The sequence below is a fragment of the Meleagris gallopavo genome, chromosome 2, assembly GCF_000146605.3.
Source record: "Meleagris gallopavo isolate NT-WF06-2002-E0010 breed Aviagen turkey brand Nicholas breeding stock chromosome 2, Turkey_5.1, whole genome shotgun sequence".
In the NCBI taxonomy this organism is placed as follows: domain Eukaryota; kingdom Metazoa; phylum Chordata; class Aves; order Galliformes; family Phasianidae; genus Meleagris; species Meleagris gallopavo.
Window position 1 is genome coordinate 48,614,024 of NC_015012.2, and position 13,424 is coordinate 48,627,447.

The following is a 13,424-nucleotide window of genomic DNA, read 5'->3' on the forward strand; positions in this document are numbered from 1 at the left end:
AAAAAAAAACAAAACCCCTCTTTCCAAACCAAGATCAGTTGATGCCTTGAGTTACAGAAATCTCTCCCCAGAAAAATATTTCTGCATTTGAACAAAGACACACTTATGGTAATTATATCCGCGCCCCTCCCCCCGTGATTCAATTTTTTAAATTTGTGTGTGTTTGCTTTTAGTTGCACAGAGCCACTTACTAATCAGCTTGCTGAAGGCCTGAAAGACTAGTGGCAAAATACTCAATTAAATGTGTGCAGCCCATGGAAGCAGTGTCTTTAAAAACATTATCTGAAATACATCCTGAACTGGTAGAGAATTTCATAGAGCGATAATAATTAGATATGGAAATGCATATTAAGCCTTTATGTCTGTCCTCTGTGAACACATGACTGTTTCCTGTGCTGGACTTCAGGATATTTAATTTGAGACATTTTCAGTGGCTCTGTAAGTACATAAAAACAAATTCATTTTAACCACACAAAACTGCAGTTCATCCTCTTTACTAATTTTAATGATAAGACAAATGTTTTCTTAGCTAAATGAGATACAAAAAAAAATCTTATGTTCCCTGCTTTGCTATTCCTTGATGTCCAAGGTATGCAGAGAGGCTGAGCTGCAGAGCATATTCAGCTTAATCAGAAATACTTCCATAGCCTCCAAGAGCTGCACATGTGCAAAGCCAATCAGGGGACAAAGGTATCAGAGTGGACAGAATTCACATGGAATAGTCTTTATTGCTGATGACAGTGTGTAAAGTGGAAATAATCTAGCATGAACCTGAATTCTCAGGGTGAGTAAGGCAGAGCTGGTAGCCATAGAAAACATCTTACTCAAGAGTTTAGGCCTACAATGTGGAAATAATTGAATTAAAGTAATCTTCAACATAACAGCATTATCAGGATATTTTTTCAAACTACCTCTTCCCTATAAAATAGAACAGAATAGCTGGACAGGATATTCAAAGATCTATTCCAACTTCCTGACTTCTTGAGGGCTAACCAGAAGTTAAATATGTTAATGTCATTACTCAAATACCTCTTAAACACTGACAGCCATGGGACATCAACCACCTCTCTAGGAAGCCTGCTCCAATGTTCAACCACCCTCACAGCAAAGAAGTTTTTCCCCAATATCAAGTCTGAGCCTCCTCTGGTAAAGTTTTATGCTGCTTCCAAACATCAAGCCAGATTCCCCGTGAAAGAGACAAGTAGAATATGAGTACAGATGATGCAAGGCAGAAGTCCTGCATCCCTGTTTCATGGAAGAGTCCAGCATTCCTACCTGAAAACTGAGTAGCATGCCAGTTTACCTGGAATACACCAGGCACTGCACAGAGAGACTTTTCCATGTAACTGTCTTTGTCTGAAAGAAGTCCATCTACTGAGACCTGAGGGTCTAATAGCAGTGACCCCAGCATTATGTTTACCCAGGCAACACTACTTCCTAGCACAGAATAATTTTTTGAGCCACAGTTATTTCAGTAGCTGAGTTAAGCTTGTTCCCTGTCATTGAAATAAAAAAATGTTTCTGAGAAGCCTTAAATTGTCTTGGAACGTTATTAGAGAAGAAATAAAAAAAATGCAGGAATTTGTTTGTTATGCCTGAGCAAACTGAAATTCATCTTCAGATAATTTCCTTTACCTGCACTTCCAAACGTTAACACAAGGCGGCACTAAAACACTGCAGTTCGTCGGTCTGACAGGAACGTTCGTTTCCTACGTTCCAGTAAGAAGACGGACAGCACGAATTGTCACGGGCAAAAGATAACAGGAGTTTTAAGCTATAACTCACTGCATCACATTCTTCTCATTTCAATTTATGCATGCATCTCTCGATGTGCTGCTGTGTTGCTGTGCTGTGTCCACATAGAACACTGTTAAAAACCCAGGTGTAGATACCTACAGATATTTGGTCCTGCCCCTCCATGTCTGACAGAACAGATAAATACTTGGATAATTCAGCCTGAAGGAGAAGAAATGTACTGTTGCCCTAGAAAAAAAAACAAAACAAAACACAATATTATGGCTATGGGGACTGGAAAAGGCACAAATAAAGTGGAATATTTCTTTTGTTTAATGTAATAAAGAGGTTAGATTAAATATCCAGAAATGAAACAAAAAGAGGCATATGCCAGTCTTACACTCATAGGATTATTCTGAAATTATACAAAACTGCACGAGAATGTGGTTTTGAGATACTAATTTCACCAGGAAGCATATATTTAGTCAAAGCCTTATGTTATAATGCTCACAATAAGAGTCATAGCAAGAAGGAAGAAAAAGAATGGGTGTACACAAGGAATAAGAAATAAACATAATAAAATAACAAGGAATAAAGCGAGTTGTAGTGTTTGATTCCATTTTACATTTGCTTTATCTGTGCACAGAAGTGTAAAAGAGGATCTTTGTTTTGGTGGCCAGTTTTCAGTGCTAGCAATTTGAGGGGCAGCAGTTAGCAATGAGATCACACCAAAACAACCCCATTAACACTGACAAGCCTGCAGAGAGCACCTCAGATATATAGGGGGCAAGCACAACTTGATTGGTTCTGAAGGAAAAAAAATGCAGGAATAAAAGCCCAGCTTGTGCCTTCCTGCCAAGCCTAATGCTCAAGAGATATGGGGATGAAGTCATTACCATCCTCTACTTCATGTATTCAGTCCAGACTGACCAAGAAACTTTGAAACAAGTTTGCTCACAATGTTTGAAGACACAGGGAAATACTCTTATCGGACCAGGTATGATCCATGGTTTTTTTCTGGGAAGTGTCTTCATAAAAGGTAATCCATCACACATGGGTAACAGGAAAAGTAGTTTAAATAAATAGGAGCTTTCAGTAGCACTTAGTGCAACATCTTTCAAGACAGCGTGCAGTAACGTGCATTCCTCCAGAAAGACTTATGCAGCTAGAGAGTTGGAGAAATCCAGACTTAATTGTATATATTTGTAATGTATTTTACAAGATTCATAACTTCATTTTGTCCATTCCTCTACAGGAATAGGACTAGGAAACCCTCTCAACTAAAAAATGCTTTACTTCAAAGTTGTCTTACATCATGTACCATCACTAAGAAAAAAAGTTATTCCAACCACTTGTATGTATTGTGCTTCCTATATTTGACCTGTATAAATTTAGGTTTGTTGAACTGCAGGACTTAATTCTGATAAGGAACTTTGTTCTGATACTGCACCATTAAATCTGACAGAAAAACTCAACTCAATAGGAATAGAAATGAGGTTTCTGTAATTAGAACAGGGAAATGCAGTATTCAAAAAATAACTAGTCTAAGAAATAAGTCTGAATTGACTTGATCACATTTCGGCCTTGAAAACTAAAATTCTGGAAGTAGTTTCTGATCAGCTTCTCTATATTTTGATATCTAGCAATTAAAAAGTACCTACAGTTTTCCCTCTACAAAAGGCTACAATAATCAAAAACTCCAAATTGCAAATACATAACTATAAAATATAAATATGTAAATACCAAGCTACTTTAAAGAAGAAAGGCCAAACTTTAAATATTTCTTGTCTCCTATAGATATTTACCAGGCAATAAATGTTACAGCATTTTAATTATCTACACAGGATTACATGGAGGAAGACCCTTAAAGCAGAACATGTTCATACTATCTGGATCAACACCATTCTTATAGCCTGAGAAAGACACTTGGCTATGATTGAAGAGTTAATACACTCATTCTTTTAGAAAGATATTTCTTGACTGTATTACCTTTCATAAAGATTAGCGGTGTTTGCCTTGTCTTTGAACTTTCTAGTTTGAAATTGATACTGCAAAATGCTGGTTTATACTTTTACCTCAGCAGTAGATTCTGGCAGAAAAACTAGCTTGTTATTTCATTGAAGACCACTGGGGAACCTGGGAGCTGAAGGACAGTTCTTCTAAAATACATAGCTGAAAAATAAAGAGACAGAAGTTAAAAGAAAATGTGAAGTTACCTTAATAGACCAATTTATCCTCACCTTGAAATCACTGTGAATGCCCCTCTCACACCAACTCAAACAAATTAAGTGATTAAATTAAGCCTAAAGAGGCTATAATCTAGAAAATTGCAACAGAATAATCTAACAACAAGTAGATCTGTCTAGATTAGAAATTGAGAATTCCATAGAGTTGTAGGGGGTGGAAGGGAACTCTAGCAAGCATCTAGTCCAGCCCCCCTGCCAAAGCAGGGTCCCTAAACCAGCTTGCATAGGTAGGCATTCAGATTATTTGAGACATGATTGCTCTGCAAGGTTAGTAATAAGATAAATTTAAGAACGTGGAATAGTCTTTAGAATATCTGAAACACACTGGATTCTCATGGAGAATAGGAAGGTAAAATGATTCTTTCAGGAAGCTTCATCTCATTAAGGAGGACAAAAAGTGTTTGAGACTTCCATTCCTGCACTCAAACTAATTAGTCAGTTAAATCAGCTTATTTACTCAAAGCCCGGTCCTTGGCTACAGCCTGGTGGCAGAGTAAGAAGTCCCTGCTGAATTTGTGAGGAGCTGATGAAGGCTTTACAGACAGTGGACATATGTTAGCACAGTCTTGCCAAGGCACATCACAACTTAAGAGCATTTTTGTGTTGTGCTTCTTACCATTCTGCTTCAGTGGATAAAACAATCTAGCAGAGAATGTTTTTGTTCCAAAATAAGTAAATAAATAAATCTTTCTTACTCCTACAGTAGATACAAATGAGATCTTGTTGTGAGCTCTTAAAACACCTCAAAATTATATATAGATAACAGAGGCACACCAATAAATTTTTATCTGTATTCATAACAATGCTTCCTGCATTGACAGGAATCCTGCATTTGGTCTTTTGAGATACACTATTTCTTGTGTTTCTTTTACTGACACATCAGGAGTTGTTAATCATAAGCACCCTCTTGTTCTGTATCATACAACCATGAACAATTTCAGGATGGAACATTTTAAAGTACTTCTGGAGTCCACCTCGGGAAAAGATTTTAGTTAAGCCAGAAGTCTAAGTATAAAATACTCAAAGCAGCTTATCTTTGTTTAGCACTGAGTGCACGATATAAGAGAGAAGAGATAGCTAAGAAGTTAGAGGCTGTAAAATGACTCCCAGTTTGTCTCTGGAATGAGATTTTCTTAATTAGACTCAGAATATCACATGTAAGAATAAAAAACATCACTGGTATGAGAGAACAGAGTTAGAAAACTCCGAAGTAGTTTGCCCCACGTAATAAAGACTACCTTAGAGGTATACAGTGACATTGCAATTGATCCTTCAGATTAGACATGAAAGAGAAGAGTAGTAACAGTTTGGTTTTCACGGTTCTTTTCATCACATGGTGGATGCTTCTTATTTTATTTTCCTCAAAGAGGAATCTCAGATTTTATGATGCAAGGTAAAAGCTCCATAGATACAAAATTCACTATGGCTGTCTCAGCTTTTAGAAGAGTGGCACAGGGCCCATGCTTTGAAACTCTGTAAAGGCATGAATAAAACCGTAAAACATAAACAAAAAGAAAAGCAGAAAGAAGCTAAAGAGCAGATTTCTGAGACACATGCTTGAAAATGTGCAATTTTGTGATTGCTCACTAGGCAAAAAAGTATTAGAAACAGAATTGGCAAATAAGATTTCACACATCTCATTAATGAGCAAAAGAATACAGAATCATCTTATAGGAAGATATCAAGAAAGGGAATAATAATCAAAATTTAAAAGAAATAAGTATTGTTTGTCATATTCTCTTAAGGCTGACTTTTGAAACATTTGTTGAGAGAGATTTTGAACATGTTTTAGGGCAAATCTGTGTGTTCTTCAGAGAGCAGAGATGCTCCAGTGTTACTAGCTGGGTAACTTGAAATGGGTTCAAGACTGATGCTTATCCAAAGCAGAACATATCTCCTTACTTCTGTATAAGTAGGCATACATACAGGATTAAGCAAAAAAGCAACATAAATTGTAAAAAGCAAGAAGAACACTTCAGTGAAACCCTGATCCCTCCCCTCTAATCTCCTTCCTCTATGTCTGTGAATTTAGGTTTTCCAATTCCAGGTGTAGAAGAAGCATGTATAGAAAACACCTTTGTCAGATGAATTAATCAGTGCTCAAGTCCTTCAGGTGGCCAGAAGGCACAGGGGAGATGTATGGCAGCCAGCAAGTAAAAACCAGGTCTCATGGTATGAGCAGTACACTACAAAAAAAAAAAAGTGTTGAGACAGCAGGACTCAACAACTCAACCAGAGGCTGAGTTAAAGAAGGAGAACGTGAGAAACTATTAAGTGCAATGGGCAATGCTACCAAAGGCATCTGCTGCAAAATCTGACAGATGTTACAGCCAGCATTGTGGAAAAAGAATGGGTTTAATGGATGGCTAAAGGAGAGATAAGTAAGAAAGAGTCAAACTCCACAGGAACTAGAAAGCAGCATTGATGACTTCTCAGAGAGAAGAGTCTTGCCTAGTCTCAGTTGGAGTCAAGTCACCAGTTAGACTAATTGTATAACACCAAGATTACCTAAGGAGTCATGTCAAGAAAGACTATTTGTGTACAGCTGTGGAGAAGTAGGACAAGGAGGTAAAATAATCAGGCACAGGTTGTCCTTCTGGGACAAGATTCTCTAAGAAAGTGAGGTACAAGGATGGGGAACAGAAAACACAAGAACTGGGAAAGGGGAAATTGTTGTATGCAAGTTGAGTGTTCTGTGGTGCCTGGGGCTGCCTATCAGGCAGCTTGATCCTTGTAGTCAGAACAGGACAATTAGCTAGAACTTCTCATATTACAATAGTAGTACAAAAAAAAAAAAAAAAAGAAAAAAAGAACCCAGAGTAGGGTGAGTTGCCTTTGGCTATTAGGAAAACTGTGGACAGGGCTGATCAAGGGCTGGGACTGATGGCAGTCCCAGAATGGGTATGCTGCAGTAGGAGCCTTGATATAGAAAAACTAATATAAATTCTTACTTAAGATTAAAGTGTTTCTATTATACATAGAATATATGAAACAAAACATTTAATGTTCCCTGGTAGGAATGTGGGGCTCAGTTGTCAGGGAGAGCCTATGAGTCTCTGTAGACACAGATTCAGAATCTTCTGTGAAGATAATATTGGACAAATTTACCTATAACAGAGACCCTACCATCATACATGATTCAATGGGATAGTTTGACAATATTAAGGAGGAATATGGGATTGTAGTGATGATAATCATAGGGTAAATACAGAGGTCTCATAAGAAAACTTGCTCAGCTTACAGATGAGTTGCTTGTATTATGTTGGACACTGCCCTTTCACTTCAGTCATGATTGCTATATTCACTTAGCTTTGGAATATATGTTTTAAAGTAGTGACATTTTAATTTGTCAAAAATGAAAGGTCTAAATCTTGACCTCTATTGAATTGAAAAAGAGGTCTTTTTCAGTAAAAAGTATATACAGGAAGTGAGCACAGGAACAAAACAAAAGTCTCTTCACATATTTGCTTTTGAATATATTACAAAAATAATTTTCTGTGGTTTGAAATATAAATGCAAAATTTCAGGTCAAGGGAAAGCATTAGCCAAATATGAAACATTTTAATAGTATTTACTCTACAGCTATAACTAATTTGCAAGGAATAGATGAAGTGAAGGCCAAGTACATCAGCTTCTGCATAGTAGATCTACCTGTTAGGTGAAGAATCAGCCTGCATCAGCTGTTACCAGATGAGTCCAAGAAGGAATTAGCAGAGAAAGCAATGACAGCAATCAAGCATTCAACACATCATTCTGTGGTAGTAACTGCTCTGCTAAGAGCTAGAATTTGCCTGTCTGCTCCAAACTATGTTGCTCCCTCAGAAACATGCTGCACCAGCTGCTGTACCTGCTGCCTACACCACTGTGGGCAGTACTCAGCTGGGAACATACTGTGTCCTGCAGCAGCTGTGATAAAGCCAGCTCTGATATCTACTGATACCACCTGAAGATCCACAATACCAAGAGCTGCTGAAATAGAGTTTGAAATCCTCAAGATTACTGCCTGGGCCCTGTTTCTGCCTGAATGCTCACACAGATATTGAACAGGATTTGTACCAGCTTTGCCTGGAAGTACCTGCTTAGACATACAATTATAGCAATCTCTTCCTACAGATTTTTGTGCAGGCACGCGAGTGCCTGCATGCAGATATTTTAGCATTGTATGAGATGCTTCTACCAGTGGGAAACAGACAAAGGCACTGCCCAGAACTAGTAAAGCTGTGAGTCTGCACAGTAGTTGTCTTCACAAAACAAATATCCTAACAAAACAAATATCATAGTAGATGCATTAATGCACACACTATGCTTTTAAAGTAAAAAGAAGTCGCCCCTCTTCAAAAAACAAACAAACAAAAAAAAAAAACAGGAATAAGAATCTGAATCTTGTTCAGTCACTCAGAAAACATATTTGTTCTCTATATATATACACACACACGAAGATTCAGAACAATTTGCATTTGCAAAAGTAAAATAAAACAAATATCTAAACAGAACATTGTTTGTCTCAGAGATAAATAAAAAGGAGTCCTATTAATGATTTCATATTTTTTCTTCCATTTTGCATGATATATGTCCTACAGGGCGTAACATGACAAAAAGCACAATACAACAGAACAAGACCCCACTGCAAATGATGAAGCACTCAGATATGACACCAGATATGACAACAGCAAGCACAGAAATAAGAAAAACTTCTTACCTTCAGAAGGCCCATAAGATCCTCAGATGAGCAGAGATTTCCATACAAGACACTACTGCCTCCACTGCCAACCCTTAAATGAGGACTGGGAAGGAGTGGATCCTGGCTCCATCCCTTCTGGTCACTCAGGTGCATTGCATGCACCTGAGGTTCCCTGGGTTGGCCCTCCATTCCCCCCAGGTGCTCAATTGTTGCTTCAAGCCATAACTTAGCATTTCCACTACACAAAGTATACCTGTCTACATACATGTACATGAGGATGGACTGTTTGATGGATGAGGAACTGGTTGTGAGATTGTTCCCAGAGAATGGTGGTTCATGGTTCAATGTCTAGATGGAGATCTGTGACAAGTGGTGTCCCTCAGGAGTCAATACTGGGACGAATGCTCTTTTAACATTCATCAGTGACATCAACAGTAGGATGTCATTCTCTCAGCAAGTTTGTGGATGACACCAAGAAGTGTGGTGAGATTAACATGCCCAAGTGTTGGGATGCCATCCAGAGAGACCTACACAGACTTGAGCAGTGAGCCCAGGAGAACCTCATGAGGTTCAACAAATACAAGTGCAACCCCCACTATCAGTATAAGTTGGAGGATGTAAGGGTAGAGCACAGGCCTGCCAAAAAAAAGCTTGAGGGCACTGGGGGATGGCAAGCTGAATATGAGTCAGCAAAGTGCTCTCGCGACCAAGAAAGACAATCATATCCTTGGCTGCAACAGAAGAAGTGTGGCCAGATGGGCGAAGGAGGTGATCCTGCCCTTCTGCTCTGTGCTGTGGTACTTCACCTGGAGTACTGTGTCTAGATGTGGAGTCTTCGGTACATGAGAGTTGTAGACCTATCAGAGTGTGCCCAGTGTGGAAGGCCTCTTAAGTGATCCAGTGGATTGTGGAAATACAAGAAAAACTGTTCAGAGCAGAAACTGTGGAGCAAGATAAACAGCATGAGAACCAAGAACACCTCTAGAAGAAGAAATCAGAATGTCTCACAGTTCTGATTTGCTAAGCGCCTGTGTGAATGGTTGAAGAGTGTTTTGTAGAATGCTCTGTTGACATGTAAAGGTGGATGGGAAAGTTGTACGGATGGATGGGAAAGCTAGAAAAAGAAAACTTGTGAAGGTATATAAGTGATGTGAGAACTTGTAATAAACCATTTGGATCATTCACATTTGAGTCCATGCATCAGATGCTGCAGTGGATGAAACATCTCTCCTACAAGGACAGGCTGAGAGAACTGGTGCTGTCAGCAAGGAGAAGAGAAAGTTCTGGGGAGACCTGAGAGCAGCCTTTTGGTATCTAAAGGGTTGGGCTATAAGAAGGAAGGGGACAGACTCTTTAGCAGAGTCTGTTGTGATAGGACAAAGGGAGATGGTTTCAAACTGAAAGAGTGGAGATTTATATTGGATATGAGGAAAAAGTTTTTAAAAGTAAGGTGGTGAGGCACTGGAGCATGTTGCCCAGAATGGTGGTGGAGGCCTTGGCCTCAGAAATAATCAAGATCAGGCTGGACAGAAGTCTGAGCAACCTGATCTAATTGTAGGTATCTCTGTTCATTTCAGGTGAGTTGGACTAGAGGATCTTTAAGGGTCCCTTCCAACTCAAATGATTCTATAATTCTATAACGCTATGATATGTGTTAAACTTTAATTTTTAATCTTGTAGAGCCTTCCCATACTGAACTGATCAGTCTTTATCCTTAAAGGAAGCTGGGAATTTTCCCCTTTGCAGCCCTGCTGAGTCACAAATTATCTGATTTTAAAGCACAGTAGATCCAGCTCTAAAATGTAATCTGATTTATCTTCCTTCATAGGCTTTCCTTTATTGGTAAACTGAAGTTCACTGGTCTGTCTACTACCTGAATTACATTTCAATACAGCCAGTGAAGTAAAAAATATATGGACAATAAATCTTTACTGCCATCCTCTATTGCAGAACGGAAAAAAAAAAACCTACAGCCCTGTAACTAGCACAACTGATCATGTATAGCCTGAGACTCCCATCAGAGGAGTCCAGCTGTTATTTTCTGTTCAAATTTTCACTGATTTTCAGTGCTTCTGAGGGACCAGAAAAAATGTCAAATAAAGCATAGCCTATTGCTGGTGAAAAATCACATGGTGAAACCTTGTTACTTTTGTATGTTCAGGAAATGTGGTTCAACGGGATCACCTGGGACCCTTGTCATTCAGCAAATGAAGCAACTCATCATCTTGTAGGATCTGCAAATGGGTTAGGACTTTAATGGATATGAGGTAATGGCCCAGATCAGAGAATGCACTGATATGGTAACTAATAGTACACTCAGAGAGCAGACAAACTCTCCTGTTTACTTCACCTTAGACTGCAAGTATTTAGCTCAGACTTTTGTGCCAAAGTAGTCTAGCAGCAAGTTCATGAGGTACTGATATGTATGATTGTGCTCCTGTATGTTGTGATTAAGTCAATATTTTTGGGTCAAATCTTTTAATTTTGAAAGCAGCATTAAAATAAAAATTAGTTAGACTTATTTAATAAATAAAGTTTCCTTGGATAGCAGAGCAGTGAGCTGGCACTCAGCACTATTGCGTTCAGGTCCTGAACTAAGTCCTAGTTATCAAAGGTTACATCATTTCTCTTCTCTTATCATTTTTTTACTGATAAACAGGGTTAGCGTTACTGATCCCTACTAATAAGAACTTGTGGAGGAAATTGATAGTTTTATTCTATATGCCTCTTCCTTAATGGTGATAGGACATTTTGCTTTGGTGTCTGTAATATTTTGTCTTGTACTCAAGATCATGCCAAAGACATAAATAAATAGTTGTTGAAAAAATAGTGGTATTCATCAAATAAGCAAAATCACCTTTTTCAGAATAAAACACTTACTGGTTTTAAGTTTAGATCCTTCACTTTGGAGTGCATGCCAGACATCTGATTGCCTGAGAGGGCAAACACAATCTCTTCATTATGCTAATAATGAAGTAATAGTATTTCAATGAAAATTTTTTGACAAATGTCAATGATTATTTAATTTTCTAGTCAGTATAATCATGCTGATAATCACTTTGAAACCAGTGTCACCATCACTTTCATACAGTTGTTCAGAGAAACAATTGCAGATGAAATGAAATGTTACACTGCACTGTCAGTCACCTTGTTTCAGCCTGAAAAGCCCCTTTCTAGAAAGCATATTTTAATGCTTGGATAGGTGCAGGACTTCTGTATGTAGGCCTGTAGTGGTGACAAGGCATTTCAGAAGACAAAGGTGGTCTTTATTGCACTAGGGATTTGACTTTTAAGAGCATTCTTACCTATATCAAGGGGAAGAGCATTGCCAATCCATGCGCTGTCAGGTGCGACAGTGAGCTCCTTGCTTCCATTAGCGAAGCACATGGTACTGCTTCACCATCCTCTCTTTGACAAAGATATAATGCAAATGTGTCCTCAGGGGACCTAGAAAGGCTGAGAAGCACTATAATCAGCAGCTACCCTGGAGGACAGGGGCAGATATATCAATCTCATCCATCCACAAGTGTACACACTCTGTTTCACTGATTACCAGGTTATGTACCCAAAACAGTTATATTAAAAAAAAAAAAATCCATCAGCCAAAGCAAAGCCATATATATACACAGTGAAAGAAAGACACTGATGCTGCATTTTCTTCTTGCCCCATGAGACATTCTTTGAGTGTGCTATCCTTACCCTGGCATCCATGGGAACAGGGATGAGACAGTGCCTTGAATCACAGTGCAATTGAGCCATTGATAAAGTGCCAAAACATCAGGATTTCTGGCTCAATAGGATGCAGGTCTTAGGATGCCTGGGAACTTTTGTACTGGCCCTACTTTAGTGCCACAGACTAGAGACAGTAGATGGCAAGAGTTTTGAGAACTATAAATTCATATTCAGTGCTAATATTATGCTGAAGTCTATTTTACATATACAGACATTCTTTTGGAACTGGAGTTTTGTCATTTTCTGCAGAGGTGAGTTGGACTCCTGGTCTATAAGTACAATATTTCCTCCCAGGTCCATTTTTGATGACTGCTTCACAGATACAGAATAAATTATTTTCTGAAATAATAAATTAAAAGCCAGAAATAATGTGTTTCATTCTAGAAATCTCTATCATTTGTATAATGACTACACAAAACTTACTCTTACTGATTTACTGCACCGAAGATGGAAGTTGTTTAAGTTTCTTTTAAATACTGTTTTCCAGTGTGTAACAAAATGATGGAAAAAGTTTCTCATTGCATGTTCATGCAACTGCAGCAGACCTTGAATAGTTGTTCAGGATAGCCTAAGTGGTGAGAAAGAAAACATCCAAGGAGATTTGAATAACATAATGTATAAAAAAAGGAACTATTATATATGTGAATCCTCTAATAAAAATAACCAAGTACTGAGCACTAGAGGATCTTGTCATAGGGTGTTATGTATGTGGCAAAAAGCACTTGAGGTTAAAAAACAAAACAAAACAAACAAACAAAAAAGTAGGAATCATGAAGATATGACTCAAACAATTGACAAAATAAGCCAATGAGGGATACAGACTTTCATTATTTTTACAAGGTGTCTCCATGTAGCCATTATTCCTGGGGGGAGAGGGGGGGAAAGTTAAAGATAGATACTGAAAGTAAAGATGAACGCCTGTAATAAATGACTAGAGACATTTCAAAAGATTTTTTTATATATATGATATGTATTTAAAAATAAATAATCTCTGTTTAGTTTTGGTATTAAGAATTCTGAATCTATTTTAA

At 38.1% G+C, this 13,424-nt stretch overlaps 1 long non-coding RNA gene across 1 annotated transcript; it reads right to left on the reverse strand.

The window, feature by feature from the left end:
- Window positions 1-672: 672 nt before the first annotated feature.
- LOC109366428 lies at window positions 673-8,742 on the reverse strand. Its single transcript, XR_004159053.1, has 3 exons — window positions 8,680-8,742; window positions 3,810-3,906; window positions 673-1,983 (listed from the first exon to the last, which is right to left on the reverse strand). It is a non-coding gene; the product is annotated as an uncharacterized LOC109366428 (long non-coding RNA).
- Between the last annotated feature and the right edge of the window lie 4,682 nt (window positions 8,743-13,424).